We start from the raw sequence: 14,840 nt of genomic DNA on the forward strand, positions 1-14,840 counted from the left end.
CTCCCTAAAATATCTGTGTTAAATGCCGGTCTAATGTCAGGCTCTTAACATATTAGCATCTCATTTGCTCCATCTGATAATGGCCCACTTCGTAGGAAAAAACCATCAAGTGGTGGCTCAAATTTCAAAAGGATATTCCGGTTACTTATTGGTATTAGCATTGCGTGATGTTTGCCAGGCCAAATGAGAGTGTCAAGTAGATAAATGTGTGCACTTAATTTGTTATTAGGAAAATGTATGAGAACCACATGAGTGTAGATATATATCACTAACTAAACGTGAATGTATACATACATGCAATTAATTTTGATAATATCCTTAAGGATATTATGTCGAATTGATTTACCGCGTATGTACCACAGAAGGAGACAACCATCTGCTGCTTAAGGTGTATGAAAGAGTCAGCCCACGACTTCAAATTCGATTTGTTCAAGCGGAAAATGGCACGTAATGCTCATTGAAGTGAATACTTACCACCACCATTTGTAGTAATTGCCGTGAAACATTTTTGTGGTGCGAAAATGTGGAGCCATAAATTTTAAATTCAGAACTTCATAAAACGACTAGCCATGAGAACTGGGCACAGTGCTGAAAAGGCAAAAAAAAAAATATAAAAGTTTCAGTATCAATAACAATTATTGCCAAAATTTTTCTATGAATTTTTCTATGAAACACGGGCGATAATCATGGTGATAATGTTAGCAGTAAATGCCGCCATTTATGCAGAAAAGAAGGATTTTTTTATTGATAAATATAAGAAGTTGCACTCTTTAGCCAAAGTAGTCAGAAGGCAAGGAGGCCACCGTAGCGCAGAGGTTAGCATGTCCGTCTATGACGCTGAACGCCTGGGTTCGAATTCTGGCGAGACCATCAAAAAAATGTTCTGCGGTGGTTATTCCCTCCTAATGCTGGCAACATTTGTGAGGTACTATGCCAGAGGCACTGCATTGGATTGGCACCTGGGGGATAAGGTTAAACAGATGGGGGTCTACATTGACAACCCACGGATGAAGATCTGTTTTCACTAAGAAAAAAAGACATGACATCTTGCATGTCCAAGGCATAACTCTTCATGAATGGGATGTCTAGGATCAGCAAAGAAAGCCATACATAAACATCAGGGCTCAATGCAGCGTAGATTACGATGAAACCACCACGATTTACCTGAGAGCCAATGATAGAGGCAAAGCAGATAAATTTCCACCGAGAAGCGAGAGGGCAACACACTTCCTGGTAGATATGATAGAGAAACGCATACGCTCCATTTTTATACCCTCCACCACAGGGTGGGGGCATACTAGGTTAGGTTGAAAAGAGGGTGAGGATATTAAACTGCCTCCTGCCACTGTGGACAAACACCTTAGTCAGTTATCGACTTTTTGTGCTCTCTATACAATAAAAAGTAACCTCAAACCAGCAAAGACAAGAGTCGGGCGGTGCCGACTTTATAATACCCTACACCTACACTGTATGTACAAAGTGGGAGTTATATCTAATTCTGAAACAATTATGATGGACCTCGGCGGATAGTACCTCGCGGTCGACCTCAAGTATTGTTTAAGGTATCCGATCGGAAACCACTTCCATTCCTTCCAGGTTTCCTATCGTTGCATCGATTATAATGGGACGGTATGGGCCGCTCTCATCCTCAATCCATTCTCCCATCGCCGTGAGTCTCATAGCCGCAATGACTTCCTCACACTTAATCTGTATGTGAATGGGTCTGATATCTAGAATAGTCTCCCGTGCCCCAGTGGGCGAGATCCTCATTCATCCACCTATGCCAAGACAACTTGTGCTCTGAACTTCTTGTATGGTCCTAATGTTGCACTTTTCCTCCATAGCAGTCTACCAAACTACTGAGGCATGAGTAAGTATTGGTATAATCACGCTTCTGCATAGTCAATGAACTATCCTCGGATTTAGGCCCTATTTCGAGCCTACTTGTGAGTCTTCTTCGTACGCTCCTGAATGTGACACTTCCTATTAAGTTTCCTTTCCAACATTGCAAATGCCAATTTTGCCCATGAACAGGGCAAACTTCTCACATATCAATGAGTGCAGTCCGATTCAAGTTTAAGCTCAATGATATGGGGCCTCCTTTTTATAGCCGAGTCCGAACGGCGTGTCGCAGTGCGACACCTCTTTGAAGAGAAGTTCCGCATGGCATAGTACCTCACAAATGTTTCCAGCATTAGGAGAAGAAAACCACCGCTGAAAAATTTTTCTGATGGTCTCGCCAGGATTCGAACCCAGGCGCTCAGCGTCATAGGTGGACATGTTAACCTCTGCGCTACAGTGGCCTCCTTTCCAAGATTACTCCTAAGTATTTGACCTTGTCAGATATCGAAATCGTTTTATTGAGAAACGTGGTGCGTCAAATTGGCCCACATTCGTCTTCCTCGTGAATAGGCATATTTCAGTCTTCTCTGGGTTAACATTGAGACCCCTGGTTCTAGCCCAGTCATATGTCATATGCAAGACCCTGTCGGACCTTCTGCATAGCTGGTTCGGATTATTATCCCTAAGAAGAATTATATCATCGTCTGCGTAGCAAACGTGTTCAAATCCCTCCACAGTCAAAAATTTTGCAAATTTTGCCCATGAACCTTCCACTACAGAACAGGGGCAAACTTCTCACATATCAATGAGTGCAGTCCGATTTAAGTTTTAAGCTCAATGATAAGGGGCCTCCTTTTTATAGCCGAGTCGGAACGGCGTGCCTCAGTGCGACACCTCTTTGGAGAGAAGTTTTACATGGCATAGTACCTCACAAATGTTGCCAGCATAAGGAGGGGAAAACCACCACTGAAACTATTTTCTGATGGTCTCGCCAGGATTCGAACCCAGGCGTTCAGCGTCATAGGCGGACATGCTAACCTCTGCGCTACGGTGGCTTCCTCCCTCAGTCAGCATCCGTAATAGGTCATTTATGGTGGTCACCCATAGGAGTGGCGATAAAATGCCTCCTGTGGCGTGCCATGTACCACCTTCTCCCTTATATTTATGTCGTGAGACCCGCAATGTACCCAAGTGTTCCTTATCATATGATTTATCCAGTCTCTAAGGACCCGGTCCAACCGGTACTGGTCTAAGGATTGGATCAATGTGTCGGTCCGTACATTATTACACGCGCCCTCGATGTACGTCTTGGCATCGAAGGATCCATCTATTTTATGCACAACCTCTTGTAGGGCAGTCTCCACCGACCTTGCCTTGACATAGGCATGCTGTTTGCAGTTCGCTGGATGTCCTACCCTTTATCATGGTATCCACAATGCTTTCCATGGTTTTGAGTAGAAAGGACGTAAGGCTTATAAGCCTGTAGGACGTTGGTGTCGCATAACTTGCCTTGCCGGGCTTGGGTATAAACAAGACCCTTGCATCCTGCTAGGCTTTTGGATTATATGCAAGTCCTAAGCGAGCTGAGAAAATAATGGCCAGATGAGGTGGCAGATAGTCGACCTCCTTTTGAAGTACGAAGGAAATATTCCATAAGTCCGGGTGACTTAAATTGTTTGAAGCTACTCAAGGCTTTCTTGAGCACAAATTCCGTTATGATAATCCTTCGATCAACCTCATTATTCAAAGATTCCGGTGTCTCTGGGAGTCCCGTCATATCCTGTGGAACATGCGTTTTCACCTAAAGCCTCAACATGTCCTCCGTTGTCTCTGCTCTCACTCCCATGTCGTCTACTAGCGTTTCAGTTTGGACATGGGTTTTTGAGAGAAACTTTTTCAACTTGGCGGCGTCATTAACGCTATCGACTTGGTCGCAGAATAGCTTCCTGGTCGCTTCCAGAAGGCACGTTTTGCCTCTCTGGTAATCTTTTTGTATTCCTTGAGCTGTGTGTAAAACAAATCCCGCTCTGTTAAAAAGTCTGCGGAGCTCTTTCCCAATGTTCCAATCTCCCCGGTCTTCTAGGGTTTTTCTTGGGCTGATTTCTTTTCTCGAAGAGGACAACTATCTTCGGAACACTCCACTTGTGCAGTCGTAATCCTGTTGACAATTTCGCCTTCTATGCTTGGACAATCTTAATTATCTTGCCCATCAAGATGTTGATTAATTTTTGTACTTTATGAAAATGGGTGATGAATAATGTTTTTGCACATTTTTAGGAGAACACCTTCTGTGGAAGGCCAACCTCCCGTTCACAACTGTTATCTATTGTACAAGCAACCAAGATTTTTTGAACTACTACTTCTAAATTCCCATTTAATTAAATTTATGTGTCATTTACCCCAAAACATGCACACAAAGCACATTAAGATTGGAGAATATTTTACTATGGCCTTGAAGGCTTTAGTTTTTCTCTCTCCAAGCTTAATCCAAGCATTAGTTAAAACTGTTGTAATTGTTTTGCAAGGAATATGATTTAATTATAAGAGCATTACCTAGATTTATGACTTTAGTTTTATGTTTTTAGTTCAAATAGTAATTATGAAAAATCCAAGATTAATCCCTTAACATGCTGCCACCATTTACCCATTAGCATGAAACACCCAACAATACAACATTTCATTATTCGACATTGCTGGTTGGTTGTTGGCTGGTGTGACGACTAATTAAAAAGCATTAACCATAATTCTTTTCATTTTCCAAGTTAGCACAACCATTAATTTTGAAATCATGACCTGCCACATCCTGCTGGAGAAAGTGTAATTCAATTATAGTTTGAACAACTTTCTCGGAATCAAAACAATGATATCTCATTTCATGTTACTTTGTTTTTGCAGCCTGATATCTTTTTAATGAAATATAAATGTACATAGAAATGTAGGAAAACTGCAATAATAGGGTGGCGGCTGGTATAGCAAATGATTTAAACAAATATCTACTAAGGATCATCGTACCGAGCTTTTAAATAATTCGCAAACTTTGGTCTCAAACAGCACTTGATTTGTTTAAAAAGGAAGGTACCACTTCTTGACCAACAGCACTCGCAAGAATACCAAAGATTCCTTTAGAACCAGAATCCAAATTTGGAAGACCTAGGATCTACAATTTTCATATTTCAACAACCGACTGAAAGGTTGCTAGATTAGGTGAGGCTGCAAAGATCAGATTCGAAGATCTCAATACGTCTAATAGTTGTGTCCCACGGTTTTAACAATACGAGGCTAAAATTGTGGAGAAGCGGTAGGGTTGGGGACTCCGAAGATGGATCAGGAGTTGTTGCTTAAGACTTGTGTGAGGCACTATCGTCTACAGTGTAAACCACTGGCGTATGGATAGAAAAGAGAAACTCGACTACCTTCATCAACAGAGGAGGGGGAAACTCCAAGACGGTAGGAGGAGGCTTCAAATAAGACCTAGAAGTAGTAAGGGGAACTAGGAAGATATTTTGGAAGCACCAGAAGGAATTAACGTGGTTCTTATCCAGCAACCTCTAAGAGACAAAGAACCTGATAATTAATCATCTACCGTTCCAGCTTTACTGAAAATTTCAGAGATCCTGACAAATATGGGAAAACTCTAATGTGATTGGAAAGGTGAGCCACTAATCTTCTTATATATAAAAATGAATTTTGTTTGTTTGTTTGTTCCGTATAGACTTAACAAGTAAGAGCGTGCTAAGTTCGGCCAGGCCGAATCTTATATACCCTCCACCATGAATCGCATTTGTCGAGTTCTAAGCGCAGTATCTCTTTTTTTAGGTAAACAAAGAATATTGAATAAGAACTGTTGCGCTATTGGAGCTATATCAAGTTAAAGTCCGATTCGGACCATAAATGAATGCTGAACATTGTAAAAGTCATTGCGTACTATTTCAGTTCATTCGCATCAGAATTGCGCCTTGTAGGGGCTCAAGAAGCAAAATCGGAAGATGGGTTTAAAAGGGAGCTGTATCAAGCTATTCATCGATTCAGATCATATTAGACACGTATTTTGAATGTCATGAGAGAAGCCGTTGTACAAAATTTCTTCCAAATCGGATAATAATTACGCCCTTTGGCTCAAAAAGTCAAGATCCCAGATCGGTTTATATGGCAGCTATATCAGGTTATGGATCGATTTGAACCATATTTGACACAGTTGTTAGAAGTCATAACAAAACACCTTATGCAAAATTTCAGCCAAATCGGATAAGAATTGCGAGCCTCAAGAAGTCAAAATTCAAGATCGGTTTATATGGCAGCTATATCAGGTTATAGTTGTTGGAAATCATATCGAAACACGTTGTGCAAAATTTCAATAAAATCGGATAGGAATTGAGCCTTCTAAACGTTTAGGAAGTCAAGGCCCCAGATAGGTTTATAAGACAGTTATATCAAAACGTGGACCGATATAGCCCATGTGCAATCCCAACCGACCTACAATAATAGGAAGTAGTTGTGCAAAATTTCAAGCGGCTAGCTTTACTCCTTTGAAAGTTGCGACTCCTTCGAAATTTGTCGAAAGCAGGATAACAGCACTCAGATAGACGAACGGACGGACAGACATGGCTAGATCGACTTAAAATGTCATGACGATCAAGAGTATATATACTTCATTGAGCCTTAGACAAATATTTCGATGAGATACAAACAGAATGACGAAATTAGTATACCGCCATCCCATGGTGGAGGGTATAAAAAGACTACAGTTTTGGGTCCAAATGTTTGTAGGTAAACCCTACAGCATCCCTTTAGATGAATTTATTTCCCCAACATATCGATATGGGCCCTAAATGAAAGTTTTTTGGGAGTAAAGAACACATTAAATACCTATTTTTAGGGCAAAGTTGCAGAGTGCCAGCCCCAGTCCCAAAAACCCCTCCAACTCGTACATATTAATCGACCATGGCACTTTTGGGCTTGAATAATGTACTTGGGAGTAGAACACGAATGTAACAAATGTGAAATGTCTGAGATACCATCCCTACGCCAAAAAGGACCCCCCGCAAATGGATATATAGACTGATCACGACAATATAGGGCTCCAATGAAACAGGATTTAAGTTCCGATTATGATTATATGGGGCTCATTTAAAAAGATTTTGAGAGAATAGCACTAAGCTTATATTTTCTTTAAGAGCCTAAGTCTAAGTGAACACTTCACTCTCAAAATACACCCCAATCCCGACATATTCACCCACTACAATACAGGAGTTCAGAGAAAAGTGTAAGGGAGTAGAAAGTACATTCATTGAAACGAATTCGATATCCATATTCGGGGCGAAATATCCCCATCTTAAAACTCTACCAAAACAGGATTTATATATCGACCATTGCATTATAGGGCTCACATAAAATGTACAAGAGAGAACGCTGCGGAGCGAACCCGGTTCGTTTTCTATAAAATAAAGCATTTTGAAAAGAAAGACCATACACAAGAGAATTGGGAGAAAAACGTATGGTCGTTCCATAAAAAGAAGTATAATTGATAAGAAAGTTGTATTTCATATAGTGTAAAAAAAAAGGTGCAGCGCAGCGGGCCGGGTTCAACTAGTCTAATATATTATCCAAAATTGTGATGAAAAAATATAGAACACGGAGCCCAACGGTGGTGATGAACTGAAGAACAATGGAGAATATAGTCAACACACTCTTCCTACAGCACGACCGCAAAGAAAATGAAGTTTATGAAGAGCACACGGACAATATAAGCTCGTTTTCGTTAGAGTAACTAAGAAATGCAGCCCGCAGCTTCCGAGCAGAAAAGTCACAGCCACGACGAATCACCGGCAGAGGTCATTAGGCAGATGACTGAAAACAGGCCAGAATTTCTTCGAGGTTAGGTTGAAAAGAGGGTGCGGATATAAATCCGCCCATGCCACTATTGGCGGCACAAATAAACCTTAGTTTAGCTGTAGAACATTTGGTTAAGGAGATATGACCATTTTAAGTTTTTCAACTAAAATTCACCATTTTCATTCAATTTTCATTAAAAATTTCGAATTTTTGGAAGTTATTCCTAAAACTTTCGAATTTCTGGAGGCGATTACTAATTCACCTTAGTTTAGCCGTAGAACGCTGTGTTTAGGAAATATGACCATTTTAAGTTTTCCCACTGAAATTCGCCGTTTCAGCCGATTTTCATAAAATTTTCGAATTTCGGGAAGTGATCACGAGTTAACCTTAGTTTTGTTGTAGGAGGCTTAGTTTAGGAGATATGGCCATTTTGAGTTTTCCAACTGTAAATCGCAATTTTCTGCCGATTTTCATAAAAATTTCGAATTTTTGGAAGTGATCACGAATTAACCTTATTTTAACTGTAGGACGCTTAGTTTAGGATATATGGCCATTTTAAGTTTTCCATCTGCAAATCGCCATTTTCAGCCGATTTTCATAAATATTTCGAAATTTTGGAAATGACCACGAATTAAACTTAGCTTAACTGTAGGACGCTTAGTTTAGGAGATATGGCCATTTTAAGTTTTCCATCTGCAAATCGCCATTTTCAGCCGATTTTCATAAATATTCCATATTTTGGGAAGTGATCGCGAATTAACTTTAGTTTTGCTGTAGGACGCTTGGTTGAGGAGATATAGCCATTTTAAGTTTTCCAACTGAAAATCGCCATTTTCATCAAAATTTCGAATTTTTCGAAGTGATCACGAATTAACCTTAGTTTTGCGGTAGGACGCTTAGTTTTCCAAGTGAAAATCGTCATTTTAATCAATATTTCGAATTTTCGGAAGTGACCACGAATTAACCTTAGTTTTGCTGTAGAATGCTTAGTTGAGGAGATATGGCCATTTTAAATTTTCCTACTGAAAATCGCCATTTTCAGCTAATTTCGAATTTTTGGAAGCGATCACGAATTAACCCAAGTTTCGCTATAGGACCCTCTAGAGGCTCAAGAAGTTAAATCTGGGTATTTGTTTGTATGGGAGATCACTCGAGGTGTTACAAATGAAATGGCTAGATCTATACTTAATTAAAGAGCAAACGATTTTCGCCATTCGAAAATCGCCATTTTCATCAAAATTTCGAATTTTTCGAAGTGATCACGAATTAACCTTAGTTTTGCGGTAGGACGCTTAGTTTTCCAAGTGAAAATCGTCATTTTAATCAATATTTCGAATTTTCGGAAGTGACCACGAATTAACTTTAGTTTTGCTGTAGAATGCTTAGTTGAGGAGATATGGCCATTTTAAATTTTCCTACTGAAAATCGCCATTTTCAGCTAATTTCGAATTTTTGGAAGCGATCACGAATTAACCCAAGTTTTGCTATAGGACCCTCTAGAGGCTCAAGAAGTTAAATCTGGGTATTTGTTTGTATGGGAGATCACTCGAGGTGTTACAAATGAAATGGCTAGATCTATACTTAATTAAAGAGCAAACGATTTGGTCGTGGAGACCAGAGGACTGAAATCAGTAGACTTGGTGTATACGAAATCTTTCGGACGACACGGTTAAGGGCGTGGACAACAAATGCGCATGTGGCACTTTGGAACAGTGAAACGGTTGGTAGGAAGACGAAAATCCTATGGGCAAGTTCTTGGCCTTTAAAAAAAATCTGAATGGTTAAACGGTCTATGGGAGACTGTTAGCAGACCACCGCTTAAAGTTGAATGACTTGTGAATTATTGGCAGTATTGGTTTCACACCACCCTAATACAAACACATTAAAACATAAAGTCGTTTGAATATCTTGATATCACAATCTGATGACAGGCAGGAAACACAAAATAACACATGTGCTTAATTTTCCACTTAACACTGACATATCAAATTTTGTGTTATTTCTTAGTATGTGCGTACATGTGTGTTTGAGAGGCATCCATGAAAACATGTCTGTAGCCATAGATGTAAAGAATTTTACAATGAAACCACAAGTTGTTGTCATTGTCAGGAACAAAATTTCTGGCTCAAAATTTTGTAATAAAAATACAAATTAAAAGGAAATAACACGCAACATATGATTTGTCATTTGATATGCAGATACCCAAAATCATCCAAAACACACACATATAGGAAATAACATGTACTCACTCACTCACAGCATTCCAATTAGTGTGTGTGTGCCCCAAAGGCCTGCCTCCCACTCTTTGGTATCGATTTGTTTAAAACGCTCTTGAAACCACCAAACATACATTGATGCATAATTGAAGAGATAGAGAGAGAGAGAGAGAGAGAGAGACTCCACATTGGGCATACATTTTCATGACTCACCCATGAAAAATAAAAGAGACTCACACCTCTACCATTGCAAATATGAAATTGTTTTTAAATGAATGATGCTGGCTGATGTTTATGTCAATGTGGTGGTTGAATGCATGTCAGTCAGTGTGGTATATCATTTTTATGATTTACATTTAAAAGTTGATTGATAAAATTAAATAAAACTTAAAACGTTTGGATACACTTTAAACAGTGTAAAGCCAGAGAACAATTTCAAGGATGATTTCGTTTAAACAATAATTAATTTGTTTGAAGTAAAATTGTTCACCACTGCAAATAAAAATTGCTCATGTACATTATGTCGAATTGTAATTTTGCAGCAACACAAAGGGGTATTGAACGTTTAATAAATACCAACAATAAAACTGTATTGAAAATTCGTAGTTAAATTTTAGTCAAAGTGAATAATAAAACTGCTCGGATCTCATAATGTCCCTTTATAAAACAAAAGGGGAATTGACAGAAAATTTTGAAGTTCTTGCAGTTGAACCAACCAGAATGCTTTAAAAAGCCCAACAATTTGAGAACGTTCACATCTTCTAAATCAGACAAGAAATGAGAACATAAAGTGGAACTCATTTTGGCTGTCAATGAGGGACACACACAGCAGATGTTTTCCTCGACGTCCTCATAGGTTCTACAAAAGTCGTTGCTTGCAAATTTCAGCGTGTTTTACGATCATACAATGAACTGTCATGACGTACACAATGACCGAAACGTCAGTTCCAACCAGCGACAGTAAATCGGTAGACTTATGCATGTCCATGAAGGATGAACGCCTAATTTCGAATCCTGGCGAATCATAAAAAGTTTGCCATCCAGCCAAAAATGAGTCTCATCGCTGAAGATGATATTTCGAAGAAAACGATGAGGCCACTGACTCCGAATTTCGGTAGTAAATTTTAATAATTTCGACTCGTTGTTGGCTCGTATATCTTTTCTATTAAAACCAGTAAGGAAAGGTAAAATGCGGCAGGTGACGACTGTATAATACCCTACATCTACCCTATAAGTAAAAAGTGGATCTCGGCAGATGGGTTGTAACGACTCGTACATAATATATCTTTTTGCCCCCTATGCCTTCGACAACCGTGACCATTGTGTCCATTCACACTAATTTACGTAAATACTCATATGACAGCCACATGGCCATCTGAATATATATACTCGTATGTTCATACAAGCATACGCTAGTCTCGACTTACAGCACACCGTTATTAATGGGTCAACCACCCAACCATCCGTACATATGTTTGTTAATATGAACGCACGATAGCCCTGGTTATCACCGCAGGAGGTAAACATGCACAAATACTAGTATGAAGGGCATACGAATTGATGTGGCAATAGACATATATTTCTTGTCACAAGTGATCACATTGAAAGTCGTTATTCGACGGCTGTTTTGACAAGCGGGTGGAATACATTTCTCACTTGGCTCATTTGGCAATCTGTACTTAAAATCACACTTTTCTGAGGATGGGAATGAGCTCGAGCCCGCGGTACACGCCTAAGCCAGATCCGAGCACCGAATAAACCCACTGCCAGAAGTTAACTGTATAACAGCCGAAACCTTCCGAGAATACCGAAGACATCTACCGAATACCAAAACGATACGACACAGTGGCTCAACTCCCGAAGGTGCCTTTTTGAAAATGGATTTTTCGATGAGTTGATTGGAGTTGATTTTATTGGGAAAAGGGCGACGGTTCCCCGACACTTGGACCCAGATGATAAAAACAAATGATTACTCTACTTTCAAAGAACTTTTATTTCAGTCTTTTATTGTTGAAGGGCTGCCCATGACTCAGATATTTGGAATGTGCCCTTCAGACACCTTCTTACTGTACTTTCAAATAACTTTCATTTGATACACATATTGCCCAAAGCGATAAAAGTGTCCAGTGGGGTGGTGCTTTTGGGGTTGGGGAACACATCCGACACTTTGGTTCGGTTAGGTTGAAAAGAAGGTGAAGATATTAATCCGCCCCAAGCCACTATTCATACACCTAAGCGTGTATGCAGCTTGTTGTGCGCTTTAAAAACTATAAAGTGACCTTTAAAAAGAAAATTTTAAGTTAGGAACTGCGTGCTACTTACAAAATTCTTTATTTTTTTTTTTTAATATCACTCCCCTAAGTTGGATCATGTCTGGTATTGTGTCTCCACCTAAGTGCCGACATCTGTTAGAAGCAAAAGACGGGCAATGACAAAGGAAATACTCCAACGTCTCATCTTCCCCCCATGCCCTACATATGTTATCACTTACCGCACTGATATTACATAAGTGAACTGGTGGTTCTGTGTGTCTCGTTATCAATACTAATACCTACACTGACCTCCTTCTTACTTCCTTTCAGTAATAGTATCGTCTTCTCACGATCTTGATCCCCCATAAGATTTTCGCCGTCTTACCGACCATTTCGCTGTTCCACAATCTTGCATGCGCATTCGTCGCCCTCCCCCTTAACTCGGACTGCGTCGACCCGAAAGGCTTCGGGTTAACCAAGTTTATTGACGGCAGTCCTTCGGCCTTCATCTCCAAATCGTCTACCCTTTTATTTTCCCTTACTCCGTTATGGCCCGGCACACAAACGATGCGGAATTTACCTTCCTCATAGAAGGCGGTAATCTCCTACTTACACTGCAAGACTGTTCGTAACCTTATCGTCCTGGTTGTTATTGCCTTATGGCAATTTTACTGTCGTTAAAGATGTTCACACTCGACGTCCTGGCGTTGGCACCACACCACTTCACGCATTCCCCCGACACTTGGTGTGATATTTTTATGCCAAGTTCGTACTCTACTCTTAAATACTTTTCATTTGATACCCATATTGTCCCAGTCGGTAAACATGTCTGTTCGGGTGGGGTTTGTGATGGGGCGTCCCCCCAGGTTATTTGACCCCAACATTTTATACCTTTTCGTGTTTTTAGGGTACCATAAGGTGGCATGCTAAATTTCGCTTAAATCGCTGCACCCATCACCGAGATCTGGCGTTTCTGACAATGGGGGTAGGGGGGTATGGGGGAGGGTCCGCCCCTTTGTATATCAAAAAATTTAGTATCATATTTTCACCAGGGGCTCAAACTTTACCATCTGCGAAAATTTCATGAAAATCGGTTCAGCCGTTGTTGAGTCTATACGGAACAGACAAATAAACAAACTAACAAAGCGCAATAATTTCATTTTTATACCGACCACCATAGGATGGGGGTATACTAATCTAGTCATTATGTTTGTAACACCCCGAAATATTCGTCTAAAACCCCATAAAGTATATATTGGGTTGCCCAAAAAGTAATTGCGGATTTTTTAAAAGAAAGTAAATGCATTTTTAATAAAACTTAGAATGAACTTTAATCAAATATACTTTTTTTTACACTTTTTTCTAAAGGAAGCTAAAAGTAACAGCTGATAACTGACAGAAGAAAGAATGCAATTACAGAGTCACAAGCTGTAAAAAAAATTTGTCAACGCCGACTATATGAAAAATCCGCAATTACTTTTTGGGCAACCCCATATATTCTTGAACGTCTCGAAGTTCTGAGGCGATTTAGCATGTCCGTCCGTCTGTCGAAATCACGATAGTGGTCGAACGCGTAAAGCTAGTCGCTTGAAATTTTGCACTTATACCTAATATTAATGTAGGCCATATCGGTTCAGATTTCGATATAGCTCCCATATAAACCAATCTCCCGATTTGACTTCTTGAGCCCTTGAAAACCGCAATTTTTGCCCGATTTGGCTGAAACTTTTCACATAGTGTTCATAGTGCACAATAACTGTGCCTAGTACGGTCCGAATCGGTCCATAACCTGATATAGCTCCCATATAAACCGATCTCCCGATTTGACTTCTTGGGCCCTTACAAGCCGCAATTTTTGTCCGATTTGGCTGAAATTTTGCATGTAGTGTTTTGTTATGATTTTAATCAATCGGTCTATAGAGATATAGCTCCCATATAAACCGACCTCCCGATTTGACTTCTTGGGCCCTTACAAGCCGCAATTTTTGTCCGATTTGGCTGAAATTTTGCATGTAGTGTTCTGTTATGAGTTCAATCAACTGTGCCATATACATACGTTCCAAATCAGTCTATAACCTGATATAGCTTCCATGCGAACTGGTCTCTCGATCATTCTTGTTTGGTTCCCAAAAACTTAAATTTTTGCTGGTTTGACAGACGTTTGGTATGTAGCATAAAATTATATCTTTCAACTATATATATTTTGTATATATTTTAAGCAGAATCCATGGTGGTGGGTTCCCAAAATTCGGCCCGGCCGAACTAAGCACGCTTTTACTTGATATATAATAGATTCGAAAGGACCAACATTAGTGAAATCTAATTAAATCTAATGTCAATGAATATTTTGTACGGGGTTTTAAGTTCAACATGATTTTTAATTAAAATCAAGTAAAGAAGACACCTCGTTTTCTCGAAATTGAATTCAATTAATTAATTGCGGTATACTGTATCTCATTAGGAATTCTCATGTCATGTTAGTTGGCTATCTCTATTAAGAGAATCGCCCACATTTGTCTTCGAACACACGCATACACTCACACACACACACATCAATGTCAAACACTTTCGGGAAAACATCTTCAGACTGATATACTACAAGTGCTCGCTATATATATATTAAGTAATTTAACATTAAATGCGTTTTTATCGATGCCATTAATGAAATTATTATACTTTTGGCCAATTTAATGTTGGC

At 39.6% G+C, this 14,840-nt stretch overlaps 1 long non-coding RNA gene across 1 annotated transcript in view; it reads right to left on the reverse strand.

Annotated features, from left to right (window-relative positions):
• Positions 1–480: 480 nt before the first annotated feature.
• LOC131997106 (uncharacterized) overlaps positions 481–14,840 on the reverse strand; it is a 151,679-nt gene continuing 137,319 nt past the window's right edge. The window contains exon 3 of the long non-coding RNA XR_009398054.1: positions 481–588. This is a non-coding gene — a long non-coding RNA (uncharacterized LOC131997106). The remainder of the gene's footprint in view (positions 589–14,840) is intronic.

The sequence above is a fragment of the Stomoxys calcitrans genome, chromosome 4 (genome assembly GCF_963082655.1).
Source record: "Stomoxys calcitrans chromosome 4, idStoCalc2.1, whole genome shotgun sequence".
Taxonomy (NCBI): Eukaryota; Metazoa; Arthropoda; class Insecta; order Diptera; family Muscidae; genus Stomoxys; species Stomoxys calcitrans.